Source organism: Pongo pygmaeus, chromosome 3, assembly GCF_028885625.2.
Source record: "Pongo pygmaeus isolate AG05252 chromosome 3, NHGRI_mPonPyg2-v2.0_pri, whole genome shotgun sequence".
Lineage (NCBI taxonomy): Eukaryota > Metazoa > Chordata > Mammalia > Primates > Hominidae > Pongo > Pongo pygmaeus.
In genome coordinates, this window is record NC_072376.2 from 42,158,160 (window position 1) to 42,178,491 (window position 20,332).

Genomic DNA, 20,332 nt, shown 5'->3' on the forward strand with positions numbered 1-20,332 from the left:
ATTGTTTTAAAAAAGTCTGCAGCAAGCCTGAGCAAGAAAAAAGAAAAATAATAGAAAAATAAACACATAATGTAAAAGAAAAATAACTACAGATATAACATATTTTAAATAAAAACATTATTATGGGCAACTATATAAGAATATAGTTGATAACACATAAGAAGACATAACATATTTGGAAAAATATAACCTGCTCAAAGTAGAAAATTTGAACAGGCCAATAAACAGTAGTGCTGACAAAATGATTGCAAAAGACCTGCCACCAAAACTTTAAAACCCTTAGTCTGTTTCACAGAAAAGTTTTGGAGAAAAATTAATCTTACAATTTTTTTTTAGAAAAGTAGAGGAGCTACTGGCTTATTTAATGAGATTAGTGCAATCTTGATTCTAATATCAGATAAAGGCAATAAAATAAAATTATAAGCCAATTTCACCAGTGAATGTACATTTCAATATTCTAAATAAAATATTAGCTAATCAAAAATTTGGTTATTAAATAATAATTCATTGTTCAAATCAAGTTTATCCCAGGAAGGATTAAAGTTTCAACACAGAGAAAATATAGCAACAGCATTCACTATATTAATAGGAAAAAAATATGATTATTTCAATTGATGCAGCAAAAGCATTTGATAAATTTAAACATTTAGTTGTTAAATGAATTAAATAATATACATGGAAATATGTTAAAATCTTGAGAGGCCATGCTAATATCATATGTTCTAAGAATCTAGAACAAGTTTAGAATTTATTAATGGCTTAGTTCCTTAATTTAATTTACTATAATTTTATTGAAGTTGATCTTCCATCCCCAGAAGTCCAGTATGAAAAGCAGCATTTTTAAATATAAAATGACTGGGCAGAAAATGGTCACAGGCGAGGATGGGTTTTAGCTGCAGTCCTGCAAACAGCCTGCAGTAGAACCAGGGAAATCAATACAAAGATGACTTTAAGCCAAGGTACAGACCTTTAGTTGCCTGGACAAATTTACTCTTTCATTTCCTAAACAATAAATCCCTATAACTTCTAATGTTTGCTTTAAAAAAATAGTAAAAGTTTTGGAAGCAGATCCTGCTATTTTAGTAGGAAAAAGATCCTACTTCCCAGACACACATTAACACTTTGGTATACACCTTGGCCTATAGCCCAAATTACACCCTCCAGCATTTAAACAGTTTTCAAATTAGTCAGACAGGTATGAGGAGACAGGTGAATTAATAAGGAGTGGTTTGATTCTGTGATCTGGAGAGAGAGCAATGGTTAGGGATATTAAAGACAAAGCACATCTGTGGTCCACCAGTCTGTAATCCCCAATTAGACTACACCTCTTATCATCATAACATTTACTGTATGACTTGAAAAACAGAAAAGATATTTTACATAGGAGACAGAGGAATATCTGACAAGAAACACTCTCATGGTAAACTATATGGGACAATTTACATGGCCCATAAGTATACAGAGAAAGATATATCTTTTGTTATTGTAGGGTATTATATAATCATTACCATGATCCTCTTTCTCATATTTATCTTGCTTTTAGTTTACAAAAGGTTGTTAGAATCTTCACTCCATCGTTTATCACAGAAACCTCAGATAAAAATAGAAACAAGGTTGCATATATTTTGCCTACCTAGAAGTTCAGTATCAGAGTGTGTGAATTATTTCTCCTTAGTCTCATAGGTATTAAGTGGCAGAACTGGTACTCACAGTGCTTGTGCTGGGATACTGCGGTAGGCATCTATGGAATTAGTTGTGTCTTCTAATTAGTTGTGTCTGTCACAGTGTCCCTCTCCTCATTTCACAGGATGATCTGAACTCTGAAGGTGCCGTGCTACAAGCTAATGGGTTCCATCCCTGGAACTTTTGGGCTTGGGACAAAGAGAGAGATGACACACTCTCTCCAGAGGGGTGAAGCTGTGATGGGTAAACTTTTATAACTCCTGGCATCTAAAATCAAGCAATCAATGGATTGAAGAAGTAAAGAAGCAATCCCAAGAGAAATGGCTGCGAATGAAACATTTAACAGTAAGCAGAGGCAAGGAATAGAGTAAGCAATTCTATGGCATTTCAGCTTGTGCTTCCTATCACATCTAATGTTTGGCTGCATTTTTGTTATTCCTACAGGTTAATTGCCCAATTCTTTCTTTGATTATACTTAACTTAAATTCTTCCAATAAACTCCCTTTGTGTTTAAGCATTAGATGGAGAAAGTTTTTAAAATGACTTAATATGGCTTTGCATTTTCTGGTTCCAGTAGCTGTTTAAAGATGAAATGTTCTCTAATGAGGTATTCAGACACCACCTCCTATATTTAGAAACTTCTCAACTGTAGTTTTCTTGATGTAAATTATATATTCTCCCCTAGTTCTTTACTTACTCCCTCCTTAGTTACTGGTGTGTGAAACTTATATGGGTCCCCTATGGGTCTTCTATGTAAGTCCCATTGCCTATCCAATGGGTTCTGTTGGATAGAACATAATATGAACCATCCTAGTCTCTCTGTTTCATGCATGACCCATATCTGATTCACTGGAATCCTTCACATACCCTTTGACCTAATAACCTTTGCGATGGAGGCAGACCTCACAATCCTTGGGCTCATTCATCAACATCTAACCATCCTGCCTGTAGCTCATTGTATTTGTCAGGTAGGAGTCATATTCCAGTCCATTGTGTTTTTTTATATTGTGTGTTCACATATTAAGTTCACCAAGTAGTCTCACCGAGGCTCCTCTAACTAGTTTTCAGGTAAGAATGGACACAGCATATCTCCCCATTAGTGGCAACACATTAGCAGAGCTCTTTCCTGAGGAATCATCTTTAAAACTTCCCTTCCTATTGAAAGAATCAAGCATTTTGCTTATTTTTCCTATATAAACTATCCCTCAGGGAAGCCAAATAGTTAAGGAGGGTAAGTTTTACTCCATAAGAGTATTACAGATAATGAATAAAGAAGAAATAGGACACAATGTCAATTTTGAGTCCTTAATGATATAGTTGATCTAGGAAATGATCATTCATAGTTGTTACCACCATAAAAAGAGAAACCATTAGATATTATATATTTCCTGGTAGAAATATATACCACCACCCTCTGAAGTGTTCTTGCCAAAATTTTATTTTGAATTAGATCAAGCTTCTAGATTTAACTACTGGGTTACAGGAAATACAGGGGATGGAAGAACATGTTAAAAGACACTATGAGGAAGTAGTTATTAAAGTTTAGAGTGTGGGAAACCTTCCAGGACAAATGATCTGATTTTTTAAAAAACCAAAAAATTGCAAAGGGAGAAAAGCAAGCATGAAAAAATCTTGAGAGACTTAGGAAACATAATCAAATGTAATATGTGATTCTTGTCTGGTTTCTGATTCAAATTAAATACTTTAAATAAAATGTGTAAGATGAGAACATTGAAACACTGACTTCTAATTTGAGAATTATTTTTAATATTTACATGTGCTAATAAATGAAATCATGGCTATGTTTGAAAAATGACCTTTATATTTAAAGGTATATAATGACATATTTATGGACAAATTGATACTGATATTTGGGCTGTGTTTCATAATGATGCTGAGGAACTTGAATCCAAGCAGTTTCCTTCAGAGCCTAATGATGAAATTATTCTGTTGCAGTAAAGAAGGAAATGTATAGAAATAAGGGATTTGTCAGAAAAGAGTGTACTGAGCAGTTTTATTGATTTGTGAGGGCCATGTAGGTGGGTAGTCAGTGATAAGTTAGAAAGTAGGTTAGAGCCAAACCTTGGAGGGCCTTAAAAAATAGGGTGGCTAATATGAACAAAATCATTATTTCAGTATGTAGGGCACTATAATTTTCTGTACCAAAACTTTGTGATATAATTCAATGATAATTTAAGTGCTGATCACCATGGTTTGTCAAAATAATAGAAGCTTCCTTTGATGGAAGATGAATTTTGAAAACGATTAGACCTATGGAAAATGAATAATGAATTTTAATAACAGTTTCTTAATAGTGACAGGGATGCTTTTTCGTAATTTTATTTTGGTCACCTGGATTATACACTTTCAGTGTTAAAGCCCTGGAGAACCACAGTTAAAAGATAATGCATTTGTTCTGTATCCTATGTAGAGAAGAGCCCATGTTTTTCCTAGTGTTAGAGCTACTTGGCCTGCAACATAGATGTTATTGTATAAATTGGAATAGGATTTGATTTGATCCTGAAAGATTTATTTTAATATCAAGATCAAGAGTCAAATGTTATTTTACCCAGCTTCTCAGGTGAGCCATGTTTAAGCCTCTTACAATTCGTGCATAACTGAAAGGAGATGCAAATTTGTTCTAGACTTGAAAAAGAAGTTAGAAACGTGGGTTCTAGAGCAAGCTCATGAGCCTAGTAACTGAGTGACTGCTGGACATGTGAAAGAGTCAGCAGGACTGCTGGGTACTATTACTGGACTTTATTCGGAAGTAGATGCAGTTTATAAATTTTTCGGCCTAGATTTGTATACATATCCACATCTTCTCTGTGACATTTTGAATTTTTGACGATATATTTCTTTTAGAAATTCTCCTCTCCTTTGCCTACATGGCACAGTTCATTTTCATCTTCTGGCCTGTCAGGAACATCTTCTTAAGTGTCAGTATTTCAAAGAGCTCCATCTTTGATTCTCTTTCTCATGGGATGTATTCTTTCTAGGGTGGCCATGTAATGTCACAATTAAAAGTATAGAATTTCAAGTTAGATAAACCTCGAATATTATCTCTGTCACTTTCTGCTTTGTAGTCGTGGAAAAGTTAGTATCTCCAGTGGTCTTGGAAAATTTAATATTTCTAGTCTCATTTTCTTGTCTGTAAAAATAAGCCACCTTCTTTCACCTCCCAGAATTGCTGGGATGTTGAAATGAGATATTATATAAAGCCCTTATTATAGTGCTTGGCACATAAAAGATGCTGAATAAACAGTACTAAAGATTATTCATTTTTTTCAACTTCAAACTATGTGCTTATGACTCTATATCTTTAGCTAAATCTTTTCAATTGGGCTCCAAATCTCAATATGCAATAGTCTATTTTAGTGGTTGCCAAATGCCAATTTGTGGCTTGCTGTAAGTCAGTGATTGGTATTATACTGGTACAAGAGGAATTGAAAAAAATAAGGACACTTGGTTGATTTTTAAAATAAAGGCAAGTTTATTTAATTTAATAAATTGCTTTTTATATTAAAACTCTCTTTAATTTTTCATATTGAAATATCCTTTTATAAAAATGAAATGTTGTTATTAGTGGATGACAGGGTTTTGTTTTGTTTTTATGTATCTTGACTTAGCAAAATAAAAGTTGGCAGTCTTTAATTGATTTCTTAAATTTATATGAATTATGCTGGTATGTGAATCCTGAAAGCTTAGGAACCTCTCATCCATTGGACAACTTTACTTGACTAAACCATGAGCACCTCAAATTCAACACTGTAAAAAGTGTATTTCTTATTTCCTCCTCCCCCTACACATAAAACCCAACTTCCTTTTTATTCCCTATCCTAAAGGATGTCATAGTCATTCATTCCAGTCAGTTGTCGGAAAATCTGAGTCATCCTCAAAACCCTCTTTGATGGTGGTACCCTTATATTCAATTGATTGCTAAATCCTTCAGTTCTATCTCTTGATATTTCTTGGTTCATGCCCATTGCCACTGTCATAATTTTTTTTGGTTGGGATTGTTTTCTTTCTATCTCCAGACTCCTGCCATTCCAATTTGTCTTACCCTAAGCTGCCAGAAACATCTTTTACTTTCCTGCCCGAAATCGTTCAGGGTTCCCCATCACCTTTGGGGCTAAACATTTTAGTGCAGCCCAAATGTCCCTCCCTTCCCATCTACTGCTTCTCCTTCACATGGATCCCTCATGTCTGCTGTAATTAACTACTTGCATCTATATTGCCTTGGGATCTTTACACATTCGGTTCCACCTGCTGGTAAATATCCTTCTCTCCTCATTTAGAAAATTCCAATTAGTTATTCAAGATTCAGTTCACATATTCTTCCATCCCAAGCCTTCCCATACACCCCAATCTGAGTCTTGCATCTCTCTTCTCTGTCCCGAACCTCTGTCGTAGTAACCAAACAAAAGGTGATGCAATTTTTTAGGTATATAACTAGGTTTCCTTCTCATCTGTGGAAACTGCTGTTGGGAATCACACCTTGCACCTCTGTGTTTCAGTGCTTAATACAATCCTTGATACACTTAGGTGTCCAATAACTTTCAGCTGCATAAATGACTATAAACCTTATATTACAGAGTTAGACTACATTTATGCTCCCAAGAGCCCTGCAGACCAAAATATTGACCAAAATGTTAACTAAAAATGGTAGAAACCCATAGTCATTGTATTTATTTTATGGCCTCCCTGTTAGGTAGTTGAAGCATATAAAACAGTATTGGTATATTGGCACATCTTTATATTATTTAATTTCATTATTGAATAAAAGTGTTTGGCTGAGGGTATGAATAGGGGTTGAGCAGAGGGAATAGGATGCCTACTATTTACCATGGCTACACAACCCTAGACCAGGATTTGTTCGTGAATATGCCCCTTTTCTTTTAGGTGCTAAACCATGTCTCCTATGCTATGTGCAGAAATAACCCCCCGCCAACCCACACACACACTTATTTAAAAAGATTATCAAGTGAGAGCAGTTGATCCAATAGCCTCTCTTCTTTTTTTCTTTTTTTTTTATTATACTTTAAGTTTTAGGGTACATGTGCACAACGTGCAGGTTAGATACATATGTATACATGTGCCATGTTGGTGTGCTGAACCCAGTAACTCATCATTTAACATTAGGTATATCTCCAAATGCTATCCCTCCCCCCTTCCCCCACCCCACAACAGTCCCCTTCCGGTGTGATGTTCTCCTTCCTGTGTCCATGTGTTCTCATTGTTCAATTTCCACTTATGAGTGAGAACATGCGGTGTTTGGTTTTTTGTCCTTGCGATAGTTTGCTGAGAATGATGATTTCCAGCTTCATCCATGTCCCCACAAAGGACATGAACTCATCCTTTTTTATGGCTGCATAGTATTCTGTGGTGTATATGTGCCACATTTTCTTAATCCAGTCTATCATTGTTGGACATTTGGGTTGGTACCAAGTCTTTGTCCAATAGCCTCTCTTCTTGAGTAAGAGTCCTAAAATCTTTTTATAATAATCCAGTATTTTCCTAAAGGATGGTCCTTGCTGTGAATTGTACCTCAAGATTCAGAGGGGACCCAAAGCAATATCTTCTGCTTATCCACAACTGTGCGTTTCACACTCCATCATGCTGTCCTGTCCAAATGGTGTTTAAGAGAAAGAAACTCCCTTACCCCCTCATAGAGGATAGTTAAATTTATTAAAAGGCTTTTACTATCTAAGCCTGATCAAAGGCTTATATTTTCTTATATGTAATTGGTGACATCATATATGTTCTTGATGGCATGAAAATACTTTGGCACTATATTAGTGAGAATGTGCAGATCTGCAGTTAATAAACACCCAACTAAGCTTTTGACGTTACAAAGAGTCTGGAGGAAGCAGTAAGTCTAGTTCATCAGCTTAGTAATGTCATCAAGGACCCTATTTCTTTGCGCTTTCCCGTGCCTCAGTATATTTAATTTTTGTCCTCCTTTATTGCATCATGGGGGCAAGATGGTTGTTGATGTTCTAAGCATCACTATGACTCAACATCATCCCAAATAGAAGGGAAGCAAAAGGGAACATTAAATCCTGATTGATAAGACTTATCATAATTCAGTCCTTGGGATTGGGCATATTATCAACCCAAACATAATTGAACTTCTGTTAGTCAGAAAGAAGGGAGAGAATAGCTGTTATATTCGTCAGAAAGAAGGGAGAGAATAGCTTTCTGTTAGCCAGAAAGAAGGGAGTGAATAGCTGTTATGTAGGCAATTAAGATTGTCTACTACATATAATTCTTCTCTTTTAACTATGTGAAATATAACAGTTACATAAAGGCTCCACCTTGAAGTTTACTTCTGCTATACCTGTACCCAGGCAACCTCACTTCTCCCTTTTCCCCCTTGACTCTCCATAATGTAACCTTTCCTTCTCATGACAACTCTCCGTCCCCACCCAGTGGATCTGAGCAAGTCCTACTATATATTTATTACTACATATTAGGTTGAATGACATGAATTTACCAATGTTAACATATTCTTCTCACAAAAATTTCATAATATACCCAAATAGTGTGGGATTAATAGAAAATGAATAACCATGGATAGCAAGTGAATAAAATCTGCTTAAAACTCCAGAGAATGTCTTCAACAATGGAAAAAATCTATCCAATTTACAAATTGAACAAGTGGAAGACGTGACATCTTCATTTGGAAAAAGGAAAAAGTCATCTGCTAATAACATTTAATCATATTCTTAGAGAGTGTCAATAGTGGGCAAGGAGATATCCATTTTTATTTCCATAATTTGAGTAGGTTTATTCGGTCCTGTCCCACAGAGAGAGAAAATATATTGCCTTATGACTTTTTTTTAATAGCGTGAACTGCTGTTTACCTTATGATTTCTATCTCTCCCGGCTGGGAATACCACAATGGATAAATATTTTTTAAAAAAACATGAAGCTCAATGGAGAATAATTAATTTTTCTACAGCAGAACACTTAAAAAAAGATGACTGGAAAAATCCAGTGTGGTGGTGAAAGATAAGTGTCTGAAACACCAAAATATGGAGAAGATCCAGCACTTTGCAGAGAGCTATAGCCAGACTTTGTAACAGGAGAGGAAGTCATCTGGAAAATGGCATTTCTCACACACTGGCTGTAAGTCAATCTCCTGGGTAGGAGTATCAGGTTAAACAACCCTTGCCGGTCTCTTATTTCTATGAATGTAATAAGACTCTGGCAATAGAATCATTCTTTTGTTCAGTGGTTTCCCACCTGCTGCTTACAAACTGCTAAAGTCATCCTCTTCCTCAATGTCTTTCCCACCAAGTTGCACGTACTTAGTCTGATATGTCCCTTGGGTGGACAAAATAGATCAATAGTATCAGAAGTCAGCCTGTGATTCAGCCAAATAAAAAATAAAGCAGTGTGGAAATTATTAAAATGGAGGCCATTTAATAGCTGGACAAAGAGAGCATGAACGCTGTTAAGGAGGTTAACAAGTGGGAGGAAAGAAAGAAGACTGGAAATAAATGCACAAATGACAAAACAGAAGTGAAGATTTTCAGAAAATGAAGGCTTAAAAAGCCATCTTTGTTACACACAAAACAATAGCAAAGTAAGATAAAAGCATTATGATAGTTGGGAAAATATAGATTCCAGTTCTGGCTTCACCAACTATTGATGGAATTTTGAACAAGCCACTTAATCTTTACTTTTTAAAACAGCTTTATTGAAATATAACTCACATTCTATAACATTCACCAGCTTAAAGTGTACAATTCAATGCTTTCTGTTATGTTCACAGAATTGAACAAAAATTAACACAATCTAATTTAGTGTGTTTCATCACCCTGAAAGGAAACCGCATACCCATTAGCAGTCATTCATTCCCTAATTCTTTACTCCTCCAACCCCTGGCAGCCACTAAGCTACTTTCTGTTTCTAAAGATTTGTCCATTCTGAATATTTTATGTAAATGGAGCCATGTATTATGTGGACTTTTATGGCTGCTGCTTTCACTTAATATAATTTTTTAAGGTTCATCCATGTTGTAGCATGTATTAGTACTTTATTCCTTTTTATTGCCAAATACTATTTCATTATATTGGTATATGATATTTTATGTACCCATTTATCAAGCAGTAGGTATCTGGGTTTTTCCCTCTTTTTAGATATTGTGGATAATGCTGCTGTGAGAATTCATGTAAAGGCTTTTTTAAGCCAATTGAATCTTGCTAACTTCATTTGTAAAACAAAACTAGAGTTTATGCTCTATGTTTGTATGTTTGAAGAAATCATTTCAGATGTCTTATTGATTTATGACATAGGTATAGAAGGAGACAGTATAGATATGTTTTCAGCTGATATTTCTAATAACACTATTAGCAATAGCATATTTTAATTCTAGCTTTCAGTTGGTAAATAGATAAGAGAGCTCTTTAAATATTGGCTGATTAATAGACCCTTTGATTTTCTTTTGTATTTATTTATCCATACATTCATCCAATAGTTACCAAATACTTATGAGTACCAATTCTGTGCTTTTCCCACAAGACACACAATGGTATATAAGAAAGAACTTACACATAAGGAATTCATATTCTGGTAGAGGAGAAAGGACATGTGTACAAATCAGTGAAATACATGGTAGAAAGTGAGAATGACCTTTAATGAGACTCAGATACAGCCTTCAGTGAGTTCAGAGATTCTTTGCTCACAACAATATTTCAACAAATTATTTTCCTAGTTTATCTCAACAAATTCTTGTTGGTATTTCAATAAGAATTTGTTGAGATGAATTAAGAAAAGAGAGATTTATTTAGGTATGGAAAATTTAAAGGATCCAAGTAGGAAGTAATTGCTGTTTAACTATGCTGTTGTTAAAGATCCTACAGTGGTGCATAATAATTGCCAAAGAGATCTGAAAGTAGTGGTAGCAGCTAGTTACAGAAGCTCAAATCCTGTGCCTTACGGAGCTATATGATTATACTTTGATACACACAAAAAAATCACCCTACATTGCTGTCCAGTTTATTTGAATGTACTTTGCACATTGTATTAGGGTTCTCTAGAGAGACAGAACTAAGGGAATATATAAAGGGGAATTTATTAATATTAAGTCAAATGATCACAAGGTCCCACAACAGGCCATCTGCAGGCTGAGGAGAAGGGAAAACCAGTCTGAGTTACAAAACTGAAGAACGTGGAGTCCAATGTTCAAGGGCAGGAAGCATCCAGCACGGGAGAGCGATGTAGGCTGGGAGGCTAGGCCAGTCTTTCTTTTTACATTTTTCTGCCTGCTTATATTGTAGCCTCTTTGGCAGCTGATTAGATTGTGCCCACCCAGCTTAAGGGTGGGTCTGCCTTTCTCAGCCCACTGACTCAAATGTTAATCTCCATTGGTAATACCCTCACAGATACACCCGGGATCAATAATTTGCCTCCTTCAATCCAATCAAGTTGACACTCAGTATTAATCATCACACACACCAACATCTCCTTGGAAATAATTGTCACCTTTCCTTTGCCATCATTCTACCAAATATTCTGGAGGTCAACTAAAAATCCTTATAAGGAAGTAACATCTGAAATTATAAAGCAATAACAGAAACGAATTTTGTTAACTCATGTATCATAATCCAGTTGCTGTTTTACAAATACTCCCAAGAACTTACTGTCAGGGAATACTGCTGTATATCATATTTCCTTTTCTCAGAACTAATGACAACATTTGATACACTGAGAAGTTTTGCTGATTTGGTTAATTTATTAAAAATAATACAAATACATATACCAAAGATGCAATGTATTGTTTGCACATTGACTTGAAATAGCTTGATCATGATATCCTGCAAAACTGATTGATTCCAATCATAACTATTATCTGTTTCTTTTCCTGAGAAACAATATTAAAATGCATTCATTTGTAATCAGAATGCTCTGAGATACCATATCTGTGAATATTGGAATTTATCAAGAGTATCCTTTCAGTATAGTAGCAATCAATCAGTCGTGGATCCTTTCTACTTTTAGTAGAAAGATTAGAGATGATGTCATGAAGGAATGGAGACTAGCTGAATCAGGAGGGAGACAGCTTAGCTAAGAGGAAGTTAGAGAGCACTCCCTGTAGAGAAATGACATGAGCAAATGAGCAAATGGCGTGAGGAAGCCTTATTTGAATTATGCGATGCTCCTTATTGTAGGAAACATTGCACGTTTCTGTTTTATAAGTAAATGGAAGCATAATTAGGAAATCAGATGTCAATTTTTAAAAAATTTAATTTAATTTTAAGTTCCAGGATACATGTGCAGAACATGCAGGTTTGTTACACAGGTAAATGTGTGCCATGGTGATTTGCTGCACCTATCAACTCATCACCTGGGTATTGATCCCCATATGCGTTATCTATTTATCCTGATGCTCTTCCTTCTCCCACCCTCCCAACAGCCCTCGTGTGTGTTGTTCCTGTCCCTGTGTCCATGTGTTCTCATTGTTCAGCTTCCACTTACGAGTGAGAACATGTGGTATTTGGTTGTCTGTTCCTGCGTTAGTTTCCTGAGGATGATGGCTTCCAGCTTCATCCACATCCTTGCAAAGGACAAGATTTCATTCCTTTTTAGGGCTGCATAGTATTCCATGGTGTATATGTACCACATTTTCTTTATCCAATATATCACTGATGGGCATATGGGTTGATTCCATATGTTTACTGTTGTGAATAGTGCTACAATAAACATGTGTATGCATGTATCTTTATAATACAATGATTTATATTCCTTTGGGTGTATACCCAGTAATAGGATTGCTGGGTCAAATGGTACTTGTAGTTCTAGATCCTTGAGGAATTGCTACACTGTCTTTCACAATGGTTGAACTAATTTACATTCCCACCAACAGTGTAAAACTGTTCCTATTTCTCCACAGCCTCGCCAGCATCTGTTGTTTCTTGACCTCTTAGCAATCACCATTCTGACTGGCAAAAGATGGTATCTCATTGTGGCTTTGATTTGCGTTTCTCTAATGATCAGTGATGTTGAGCTTTTTTTCATAAGTTTGTTGGCTGCATAAATTTCTTTTGAGAAGTGTCTGTTCATGTCCTTTGCCCACTTTTTGATGGGTTTTTTTTTCTTGTAAATTTGTTTAAGTTTCTTGTAAATTCTGGATATTAGAGCTTTGTCAGAAGGGTAGATTGCAAAAATTTTCTCCCATTCTGTAGGCTGCCTGTTCATTCTTATAATAGTTTCTTTGTTGTGCAGAAGCTCTTTAGTGTAATTAGATTGCATTCGTCAATTTTTGCTTTTGTTTTAATTGCTTTTGGTGATGTCATCATAATATCTCTGCCCATGCCTATGTCCTGAATGGTATTGCCTAGATTTTCTTCTAGGATTTTTATGGTTTTGGGTTTTGCATTTAAGTCTTTCATCCATCTTGAGTTAATTTTTGTATAAGGTTTATAGAAGGTGTCCAGTTTCAGTTTTCTTCATATGGCTAGCCAGTTTTCCCAGCACCATTTATTAAATAGGGAATGCTTTCCTTATTGCTTGTTTTTGCCAGGTTTGTTGAAGATCAGATGATTGTAGACGTGTGATCTCACTTCTGAGATCTCTATTCTGTTCCATTGGTCTACGTGTCTGTTTTGGTACCAGCTGCATGCTGCTTTGGTTACTGTAGCCTTGTAGTATAGTTTGAAGCCAGGTAGCATGATGCCTCCAGCTTTGTTATTTTTGCTTAGGATTGTCTTGGCTATATGGGCTCTTTTTTTTTTGTTTCATACGAATTTTAAAGTAGGTTTTTCTAATTCTGTGAAGAATGTCAATGGTAATTTTATGCGAATAGCATTGAATCTATAAATTACTTTGGACAATGTGGCCATTTTCACGATATTGATTCTTCCTATCCACAAGGATGAAATGTTTTTCCATTTGTTTATGTCCTCTCTTACTTCCTTGAACTGTGGTTTGTAGTTCTCCTTGAAGAGGTCCTTCACATCCCTTGTTAGGTGTATTCCTAGGTATTTTATTCTCTTTGTAGCAATAGTAAATGGAAGTTCATTCATGATTTGGCTCTGTGCTTGTCTATTGTTGGTGTATAGGAATGCTTGTGATTTTTGCACATTGACTTTGTATCCTGAGACTTTGCATCCTGAGACTTTGCTGAAGTTGCTTATTAGCTTAAGGAGCTTTTGGGAGAGGTCAATTTTTATGAAGTGACTTCCTAAATAGATAGGTTTTGTTAAGTATACAGCCACTCTCATTGGGAAGAAACATGGATAAGTTGGGAAAAGAATACCCATTTTACTGAATAATTCTGGAGAAAAATGAAATGACCTTGAAAATGGGTTCTGCCATAAATTTGTTGAGAATAAGTGTAACTATCTCCACACCTCTGCCAAGAAATCTTACTCTGATTTATCTGGTCAGTTCCTTCTAACATTTTCTACAGTAACCATTCCAAACTTCTTTTTTTCTCCAAACTCCAACCTGACTAAACTCATGTTGGCCAACTATATACTCATTCTCATAGAATAACTTTAATGATAATAAAGAAAATGTAATTCATTAACTAGAAAGCCCCTTAATTTCTTCCGACACACAAATGTTCCTTTCTGTTCAATGGAACAGAATAGAGATCTCAGAAGTAAGACCACATATCTACAATCATCTGATCTTCAACAAACCCGGCAAAAACAATGAATGGGGTATAACTACACCCATTCACCCTTCTCTCTTCCTGTGATAATTGAAAATCATCTCTCCTCTCTAAAGCTTATCTTAGTACATATCCTGTAAGTCTCTTTTTGGGATGGATATTCTCTATCTGACCCTTGGTGTCCACTTTCCACCATTTTCTCCTGCTCTTGTCCCAGGAGACTGATCTAAATGACCTGTATAAATGCTCCCTTGCCTCTGGCATTTGGTTGGATATGGCCAATGGAAGTCACCAGCATTTGATCAGAAAATAGGAGAATGGTGAGGCCGGGATATTTATTCCTCTTTTCCAGGCTGCAGGGTTGGCATGGCTGTGTTCCTGTATCAAAGGCCACAGCACTTACACTGGGAAGTTGGCTCCTACAGCTACATACATTACATACATGTCTCAAAGGCTTTGGTGACCATTTCCTTCTTTTTTTTTTTTTTTTTGACAGAGCCTTGCTCTGTTGCCCAGGCTGGAGTGCAGTGGCCCATGATCTTGGCTCACTGCAACCTCCACCTCCTGGGTTCAAGTGATTCTCCTGCCTCAGTCCCCCAAGTAGCTGGGATTACAGGCGCGTGCCATCATGCCCAGCCAAGTTTTGTATTTTTAGTAGAGATGGGGTTTCACCATATTGGTCAGGCTGGTCTTGAACTTCTGACCTCAAGCAGTCCACCTGTTTTGGCCTCCCAAAGTGCTAGAATTACAGGCATGAGCCACCGTGCCTGGCCACGATCCTTTCTTATCAGGCATAGCTGAGGAACCTATTGCTGATACCAGGAGTGCATCACCATCTTCGGTTTCTTTTCCTTATTTTATCCATAATTTTGTCAATGGATCATTCATTAACTCACTTTATTTCCCTGCCTTTTTTTTTTTTTTGAGTTGCTGCTGCTTGACAAGACCCTGACTGATACACTTCCCTCCTACTTCCTTAACAACTATTCTCTGTCAAAAAAATTATTACAAACTTGGAAATAAGGATAAAAGGTGAACAGCATGTTCTTTCATTGTCTTGTAGGGAGATTGCTTTATTGGTCTACCCAAGGATTATCCAAGGGGATGCACTTTGTTCACCTCACGCTTTATTATGGATTAGACAAGCTTAGTGAAGTTACATGCTAATTTATGTATTTTTGCTCTATAATGTTACAAATAATTTCTGTCCAAGTTTTCTTTTTCATAAAAAGATAACTCCAAAGCTTCCAGTTTTTCCAGGATATTAATAAATTTCATAATGTAGCAATCTTATCCTCACATTCCTTTATTAAATTTCTTATAATAAATCAGCTACTCAGGAGGCTGAGGCAGGAGAATTGCTTGAACCTGGGAGGCGAAGGTTGTGGTGAGCTGAGATCGCTCTACTGCACGCCAGCATGCCAGCCAGGGTGACAGAGCGGGACTCCGTCTCAAAAACAAAACAAAACAAAACAAAAGGTTATGCCTCAAGATTTTTGCCTGAGCCTTCTTTTCTTTCTTTTGTTTTTTTCCAGTTTAATCTTTTATTTTCTCCTGCTTGGAGTAAAGTGAGAAAGAGAGGAGGAAATATAGCCCAGGGATTTTATTAGTTAGGATTCCACAATTTCTTTTAACTTTATATTTTGATATAACTTAGACTTTATGTAAAAGTTGCAGAAATAGAGTTCTTGTGTACCCCTTACCCAGTCTCTCCTAATATTAACATCTTCCGTCACCATAGCACAATACTTGCCACCAAGAAGTTGGCATTGATACAATACTATTAACTACAGACCTTAATCAGGTTCGCTAGTTTTCTCACTAATGTGTCCTCTTCATCTAGAATCTAATCCAGGATTCCACACTGAATTAATTGTCATAAATTCTTAGTCTCCTCCAGTCAGTGATGGTTCCTCAGTCCTTCCTTGTCTTTCAAGATCTTGACACTTTGAAGAGCACTGATCAGTCATTTTGTAGAATGTCCCATAATCTGCACTCATCTGAAGTTTTCTAGGATTAGATTGAAGTATGCCTTTTTGGAAAAAACACCAAAGAAGTAGTGTATCACATCAGAATTTATATAAAATCCATAGATTTTCTAACTAGTGATGTTAGCTTTGCTCATTTGGTTAACATGATGTCTACCAGAATTCTTCATGGAAAAACAACAACATCACTAATCATTAGAGAAATGCAAATCAAAACCACAATGAGATACTGTCTCACACTAGTCAGAATGGCTATTACTAAAATGTCAAAAACAACAGTTCCTGGAGAGGCTGTGGAGAAAAGGACATGCTTATATACTGTTGGTGGGAATGTAAATTAAGTCAGCCACTGTGGAAAGCAGTTTGGAGATTTCTCAAAGAACTTAAATCGGAACTACCATTTGACCTAGCAATGGTAATAGTTACTGAGTATATATCCAAAAGAAAACAAATCATTCTACCAAAAGATACATGCACTTACATGTTCATTGCAGCACTATTCACAATAGCAAAGACATGGAACCAATCTATGTGCCCATCAACGGTGGACTGGATAAAGAAAATGTGGTTCATATACATCATAGAATACTACGCAACCATCAAAAAGAATGAGATCATGTATTTTGCAGCCACATGGATTAAGCTGGAGGCCATTATCCTAAGTGAACTAACATAGGAACAGAAAACCAAATACTGCATGTTCTCACTTATAAGTGGGACCTAAACATTGGGTACTCATGGACAAAAAGTTTGCAACAATAGAAACTACAGATTACTAGAGGGGAGAGGGAGAGAAGGGGCAAGGGTTGAAAAACTAACTATTGGGCACTATACTCAGTACCTGGGTGATGAGATCATCTGTACCCCAAACCTCAGCATCACGCAATAAATGCTGAGACAGGTTCTTGCTATGCTGCCTAGAGTAGTCTCAAACTCCTGGTTTCAAATGATTATATGACCTCAGTCTCCAGAGTAGCTAGGACTACAGATGTGCAACACCATGCCCAGCTTCATCAGATACTTTTAATAACAAAGGATCAAGTAGTAGCGTTTTTTCCTTCTTACTCTCCATATATTTCACACATGATTCTGTTCTTTTCCACAACTTCTATTACCATTTAGCTCTGTGGTACAGGCCTAGCTTTATCTACCAAGCACCAGATCTGAACATCCAACTGCTATTGGACATCCAAGATGTCCCAACATATCTCAGACTCCAAATAGCTACAAAAGAACTAAACATTCTTACATTTGCTGCCTCTTCTGTGCTTCCTAAATTATTGAATAGTGCCATCAGCACTAGGTTACTTAAGCCAGAAACCTGGACACTTTTCTTGGATTCTTCTACCTTACCTTATATATTCAGTTAGACTCTAATTGGGACAATACTACCTTTTAATTGTTTCTCAAGTCTATTCTCGTCTGCACCCTAACTCCTACCTTTTGGGTTAGGCTGCAAACATTCAACTGGCCCCTAGTTAACCTCCCTGCTTCTATTTTGCCTGTTCCACACCATTTATCTAAAGTGCAGTTTTAATCATCTCACTCACTTTTAACCCTTAAATACCTCATCTTTCCTTTGGATAAGTTCAAAGTCCATATCATGCTCCTTCATCGTCCAACCCTGCCTTTTGCTACTGTCATATTTCTTGCTATTTAATTCACCAACTCTTTGTTCCAGCCATAGAAGGGGGTATAAAGGCCCAGTGAGACCCAAATACTGAGCTCCACTGAAATAGGCTTGCACTATGTTCTCTACAGAATACAAGATTATCATCCAAAGGGGAAGCACAGGTAACAAAAATAATAAAAATATATTTGCAAATTGTGGTTGATAAACTGAGTTTACATAACAGTAGTTTTTAACTGGAAGAAATAAAAGCTATCACTTGCAGGCCACTTGCTGCCCTGTACCTCTTTCTGGCTATACCAAGATTGTAAAAACTGACTGCTCTTTACTGGGGCCATTTTCAGGGTTGTTTATGCAGCTGGTAATCTTGAAAGATGAGGTAACATCTCTTAACTCCAGGCAGAGAACAAGTCTGCTTCCTCCTTTCTGTAAAAGTGCTGGATTCTCCAGCCTCAGTGTTCCTCAGCAGGGGTGCAGATACTCTGCTTGTGTAATATTCATCTGAGCTCCTCAGTGTCTCCCCCATGGGATTTGGGGCAAGAGGAATCACTGCAAATCTGCGGATGCTCCTGCTGCTGGCTGCACTATGCAAAATAAAATCCTTTGTTTTTTACTCAGCAGTTTTATCTCTTTGGCTAACATTCAGGAAAGAACAAAAGGCTAATTTGTTAGCTTGTAAATAAAATCCAACTTGAACATTTTATATTTTTAAAGTAAGTAGTTCTTTTGCTTTCACATCATTGTAAGAAATGTTGGTCAAATTCCACTTTTCTCCTGAAAAGGAAATTAAAATAACTGATGATGATTGCAGTTAACAATGGCATCTGACACCCCCACTTTGAAGCACTCCTTAGTAGTGATAGGTCAGCATTCCATATCCACTTTTTCTAATTCACAATCATGAGACTTAAGGCTGTGTTGGGAATATGAAGTCATGTTATTCTCAGATTCTCCAGGGCGTCTGAAGTTTAAGAGATTTATTATTTTATTGGTTCAAAAATAAATCAGCACCTCTAACGTATCGATACAATCACAAGAATATGGATCATCAAATCCTGGCTAGAGTATCTGAAAGAATGAATGTACAGTGAGCTGAATGAGGAAGTCCAAAATCGAACCCAGTTTTTCATTAATTCATTCTGTAGACAATAAGCCCCTACTGATTTCCAGGCACCACTCTAGAAAGTAAGAATATGGAAATACAAGACAAGATCCTTGAAGTCTTGTAAAGCTTACAGCTGAAGGAAGAGACTGACATGCAAACATTTCTAATATGATGTAATAAGAATTTGATAAAACTCAGTATACAACTATATTAAAGCGCCCAGTGCACATGAATGCCCCCCATGTTCACACATAAAATACTTTTAACTCCATTATCCAGAAAACACTACTGTTCATAGTTTGGTAGATTTGCTAGATATCCTTTTAGACTAATGTTTTTTATCCTGGGAATACATAATACAACATATATATGTATATATATACACACATATATGTATATATGTATATATACATATATATGTATATACTTAATATATACTTATGAAAGTATAATTATATATACTTAATTTAATATACAATCATATAATATGTAATATATACTTGTATAATATGTACTCATAAATATATATACTTATGTAATATGTACATATAATTTCATATATGTAATTAAGAAAACACAATAAGTGCTATTAAAATACATGCTGTGCTATAAGTTTATGAATACTTTATCCAGAAACCCTTTTCTATGACAGCTTATATATATATATATATTATTCATTAAGAATCCCAAATGTGAACTATACTTCATTGTCCAAAGAATTTAAAAAGATAATACATAATTTGTCTAACAAACTTTCTGTATTTTCCCAAGCCTTCATAAAAGAAAGTGATAGTATTCATGTTCAGTTGTATTCACTGAATATACATAAGGAAAATACTTCTATTTCATTACTGTTCTGATACTGAAATGACAAATTAAATTCATGAGGAATCAAATTCACTTGGAACAAACAGCTCAGTATTTTACATTCTAAACTGGTAAGAACTGCCAGGGTTTGAAAAAGTTTCATGTATTGTATTTGCATTTTGGAATTTCAAAAGCCTGCTGTTGATTTGGTTACCATAGACTTCAAATGAATGAGTATAATAGCAAGACTACTACCTGTATTTGCCAGCACCCCAGTAAAATTTTACATGGAGGGAAATCTTTCTTCTGTCTGCCACAAGATCACTGAAACATGGTACCCAAGGGAAAAATGGCTGTTGTCCTCTTCCTTAACGGGTGACTGCAGGTGAGGCTGTGACTTGAAAAATGTGAGTGTGGCAAATATAGCAGTTTGCCCACTCAATGCCCATATATGGAGCTTTCTCCTTACATAACGTGGTACCATCCACTGAGAT